We start from the raw sequence: 5,731 nt of genomic DNA on the forward strand, positions 1-5,731 counted from the left end.
TTCTAAATGACCTTAACAATCACTAACTTGAAAGCCCAGCTTGCTTGCACAGACCTGTGATCTTAACTCTGGAGGCTGATGCAGGAAGATTGAAAGTTTAAGGCCAACCTGAGATACATATATTAAGTTCTAGACCAACCTAGGCTACAATGAGACCTTATCTTGAAAGACAGACAGAGAAGTAAAGACTGGGGATATACCTCAGAAGTGGATCACTTGCCTAGCATGTTTAATGTCCTAAACAATCCTCGTAGGTCAAGAAACAAACAAACATATTACTACTTTGAGCTGTGTTTAGAAGTACATGCCTATAACAGAAGAACTCTGCGAGTAGAGGTGTTGTGGAGTAGCCACTGGAAAAGACTGCTCAGACATGGCTTTAGTCCCTCCTGAGTTTATTCACTCACACTGGGCATTGGATATCCCAGTGTGGCCCTGAGCTTTTCTCAGTGACTTTTTAAGCACAGAAACCATATTCTGGGTTGACATAGTTCAGCTAACAAGAACAGTTAGCCAAACGCAGAACTACAGAAGCCAAAAAGCAAGGTTAGTCCATTTAGAGATTTTCCAGAACTGTGACCTTTGATGGATTAAGCCTTTATTTTACTTTTTTTTTTCCTTTTTCTTTTTTTCGGAGCTGGGGACCGAACCCAGGGCCTTGCGTTTGCTAGGCAAGCGCTCTACCACTGAGCTAAATCCCTAACCCCTTTATTTTACTTTTGGCAGGTGATGCTATCTACAAGCTGAGATTTACAGCCCGAATGGTACTTCTGTCATGGAGTCAGTTGTGCTAAGGTCTGAGGTCCTGTTACAGAGGCAAGAGGATCAGGTCCTCAAGGTCACCCTTGGCTACATTCCGAGTTGGAGGCCAACTAGGGTTACATGAGGCCTCTTCAAAAGAAAGAAAGAAAAGACATGCTATAACTTGAATGTTGTGATGTATTCTTATAATACTAACTATTCAAAAGGCAGAAGGCTTGTGAGTTCAAGGCCAGCCCTGGCAACTTAGTGAGACTCTTGATTCAAAATAATTTTTTTTATCTCCCTCCCCCAACACTTGTTCCTTCCTTTCGTCTTTCCTCTCTTTCTTTCAACAAAGTCTGACTCTGTAGCTCAGGAAGGCCTGAAACTCAGGCTGGCCTTGAGCTAGCAGTAATTTTTCTGCCTTAACGTACGAAGTGCTGGGATTACAGGTATGAGCTACCATACCCTATGATAAAAGGTTTTTTTTTTGTTGTTGTTGTTCTTTTTTTCGGAGCTGGGGACCGAACCCAGGGCCTTGCGCTTCCAAGTGTTTTTTTTAAGTATGGTTAGCAACGTAACTCAATGGTGGATCACTTGTCCAACATCCCCAAAACCCTGGGATCCCTTCCCACTGCTGAACATACATAATTAATTTGGAAGGCATACAATTGATCAATGTGTTATTAGCCTACACCAGCTCTGCTGTAGACTTTACCGTCACCTCTGACTAAAATCCTCCAATGGATTAAGACTGGGCCCTGGTAAGAGTTGCTTTCGGTTCTCTTTTCTCATCTTAAACTGCAAAGTTAACTATTCCCAAAAAAAGGAACTAAAAAGACAAACTCTAAGACTTCTAAAAGTTCAGTAAGTCTTATTTAGATTTTTAGAACACAGGACATCTGATGGGCTTTGTATAACGTTAAACCACCGGCCAAGGATTTGCTGATCTTGATCTTGCAAATTCGGCCATTGTGGGGTGGTGTAGGGGGGCACATACCTTTAATCCCAGCACTGGAGAGGTAGGGACAGGCATATCAGACATTGAAGGGTGTCCTCAGCATAATAGTCAGTTTGAGGCCAGCTTGGGCTCTGTGAGACCCTGTATCAATTTTTTTTAATTAAATTAAAAGTGAAATAGTGTTTAGCCTACAAGGAAATAGTATGCTTGTCTAAGAATCACAAGGGCTGGTAGGTACATCAGTGGGAGAGGGCTTCTTTACCATGTGCAATGCCATAGTTTTGTTTTGTTTTGTTTTAGATTATTTATTCTTATTTATGTGAGTACACTGTAGCTGTCTTCAGACACACCAGAAGAGGGCATCAGACGGTTCTGAGCCACCATGTGGATGCTGGGAATTGAACTCAGGACCTTTGGAAGAGCAATCAGTGCTCTTAACCACTGAGCCATCTCTCCAGCCCACATAGTTTTATCTTTTTATTTATTGAATGTAAGCATATGTGTGTGTAGAGGTTCATGGCAGTTCATGCGAGTATGGAGGGCAGAGGTTGGTGTTGGGAATGAGATATTCTCCACCTTATTTTTTGAGGTAGGATCTCTCGCTGAACTTGGTGCTTACCAGTTACCTAGATTAGCTGGCCAATGAGTTCCCAGGATCCTCCTGCTTCTACTTTCCCAGCACCAGGATTACAAGCACACCTCCATGACCAACTTGTTACATGGTTTCTAGGTCTCTGAATTCAAGTCTTCATGTTTGTCTAGAAAGCACTTTACTAACTGGGTCTTCTCCCCAGCCTCTTTTCTTACTATCCTATCTGTCTATCTATCTCTCTTTGAGACAAGGTCTTATGTAGCCCAGACTGGCCTTGAACTCCATATGTAGCTGAAGATGATCTTAAACTTCTGATTCTCCCTCCTATGTATGGGAGTTTTGCTTGCATGTATGTCTGTGAACCACACGTGTGTCAGAGGAAGCCAGGAGATGCCATTGGATCCTTCCATAATACTGGAGTTACAGATGATTGAGAGCTGCCCTGTGGGTGCTGGAAATGAGATTGATACCTTCTGGATCAGCAGTCAGTGCTCTTAGCAACTAAGTCATTTCTACATCTCCACAAATATTGGCTTTTAATTGGCAAGCAAATGGCCCTGAGTTTGGTAGCAATATTGAAAAACATATGTCTCCCTTTCTTGGCCCATAGCTCCTTGGAATTCGTTAGAGACAAATCTTTTAAGATGGATATAGTATCACACACAGGTCTATAGTCCCAGCGCTTGGGAAGTGAGGGGCAGGAGGATCACAAGTTCAAACTAATGAGACCCTGTCTTAAAACAAGTAAACAATGGCAGAATAACAATAAAAACAAGACCAAGAAATTGCTCAGTAGGGAAAGGTGCTTGCTAACCAACTGGACAACCTGAGTTATCCTCTATCCTCCCAAAATACACACACACACACACACACACACACACACACACACACACACACACACGCATTCACACACATACATTTGTATACACACAAGTGTTTCCCAGAAACAGAATGTGAGGGCGGTCTCCATATTGGTTATTACTAAGTTTCATAGCGTGTTCACCAACTCAGCACGCTGCTGAGCCTTGGCACTGTGAAGGGGAAGTGGGAGAACCACACTCTACAGACTGGGATCCTTTCAAGATACAGACAGCTAAGAGCTCTGCCCTTGGAGGGGTATCTGTAGGGCTGAGGGACAGAGGACAACACACATGAGTCCCTTTCTCATCTCTCAATTTTAGGATGTGTTCTGGTGGCACTGATCCAAGCAAGAATGAATAATTAGGACACACACAGGGTGAGAAGGGTAAGGGAAATTGCTCAGTGGCAAAGCGTTTACTAAATGCTTGTCATGTGCTTGGTGCTGTTAGTACCAGAAATACAACAGTGAGCTCTTGCAGGAGCCTATTGTTTGCTGGGGGAGACAGACATAAAGTCTCATATACAAATGTGCAGTTAAAATCTGTACTATATGTTAGGAAGGAAAATTGCAGGCAATGAGTTTATGATGTGGGCTAATCTAGTCTAGTGAAGAGAAGTCACTTCTGAGGAAGAGCCTGAAGTTGGATTTGAAGAATATGTTCAGTAGGGCATGGGGTAAGGGCACTCACTATCTAGAGCAAGAAAGTGGATCTTGTAGTCAATGTAACAAAAGTTATATTCTATCATGCTGAGAGTCACCACACAGGGTACACACTCCAAATTCCTCCCTACTCTGGGAAAGCCTATCTTCCCCAGGCTGCTCACCCGTGTGGTGTATCTTACTTAGCAGAAGGGCAGGACCAGTCTCTGACAGAGTCTCTTGATTCAAGGGTCAGGATCCTGAGGGAGACTCTGCAACTGCAGAACAGATAAAGATGGCGTCTCTCCAGATATGGGGAGCAGAGCGTTGTTCTTGGTCTCTATTCACATTCTGTCCAGCGGGTGTCACGGGGTTCTAGGACTGTGTCTAGTGAGTGCTATCACACTGGGTTCTGGTTGTCGGGTGTGTATCTGCTTTGGGTGTATTGGGATTCCCCACTAAGCTATTCTTACATGTCTAAAGGCTGTTTTTTCCCCTTTGCTATGCTCATTACATTGGCCTATTAGTTCGAAGAGACAGCATGTGCAAAGGCCATGAGATGAGAGAGAACAGGGAAGTCCCAGGAACTGAAAAGCCACTAACCAGTAGAATGAGGAGGTCTGGGGCAAAAGAGGTGAGAAGAGATGGGGAAGACATATTCAAAAAGACACTGAGGGCAAACTAAAAATTTGGACTTCACATACCAGAATGGTTCAGTGGGTAAGGGTGCTTGCTGCTGTGCCTGATGACCTGAGCTCGGTCCCTGAAAATCACATAAAGGCGGAAGGAGAGAACCAACTCCACGGTTACTCTCTAACACATGTGCTCACATCCACACCTCATTCGTACAGAGCAAAAGCTACTGCTGCTGCCCCCACCCCTCCTCCACCACCACTGCCACTACTACTTTTTAAAGAAAAAGCTTAAATGAGACCTCTGGGTAGTTCTGAGGGGCGCCTGTCAGATTACTGTTGGTAAGCTCCCCATGATGTAGAAAGGTGATATCTTCATTGTAAATAGTTTTGTTTGAGATTCTTAGGAGATATCTTGGGAAAGGACATACACATCCAAGCTTTAAGCCTGGTTCACTTTACTCTAACATGAAATATCTATGTATGAAAGGTATATGTCAACAGCCCCTAATAGCAAATGTTAATTATGCTGGAATTTTTTTTTTCTTAGCTGGTGAGAAGGACATCAATCACACTCTGGGATGAGAGATTCCTCAAACCTACAAACAATAAAAGTAAATAAATAAATAAATGCAAACCAACTAGCCAAAAACCCTGGAAGATACAATAACCAATAAACCAAAAGCAAAACAAAACATCTGGTAACCAGACAAAGAATAGACCAATCAGTAGTGCTGTTCTATTCCAGGGTAAGAAACAATTTGAGCTAGATCACACAGCAGCCCAAAAGACATGGATAAAATAAGTCGAGCTTGTGAGTGAATTAACTACCACCTCTAGGATAACCATGAAATCACAGGAGGGTGGAGCCTAAAAGAACCCCTGCTTATCTAGGGCAGGGGCTGATGCAAGGTCTTCTAGCTTTATCCTGGAGCACAGTTCTTCTGACAACTCCTGTTTGACATGTCAACATTATCCTTTTGGTCCGGGACTTGCTCGAACGTCCCAATTTTGCTCTCTAGGAATGCATGCTCCTTTCCAGCCAGTCTTTTATTTGGAAGCTCAAAATAAATGCACAATAAAAGGAAGGCATCAGAAGAGATCCTGCATCGGAGGAGTAAGTGGATGGAAGGAAGGTTTGGGGATGTAACTCAGAGCTACAGCGCTGTCTATCATTGGTGAGGCCCCGGGTTCTATCCACAGCATCTCTGGAGAAAAAGAAAGTGGATGGAAACAGAACGCATAACCTTCGCTTTCTATTGGGATGGACAAGGGCGGAGCGGACCTCTGTGACGTTCAGGGCC

The sequence above is a fragment of the Rattus norvegicus genome, chromosome 8, assembly GCF_036323735.1.
Source record: "Rattus norvegicus strain BN/NHsdMcwi chromosome 8, GRCr8, whole genome shotgun sequence".
Lineage (NCBI taxonomy): Eukaryota > Metazoa > Chordata > Mammalia > Rodentia > Muridae > Rattus > Rattus norvegicus.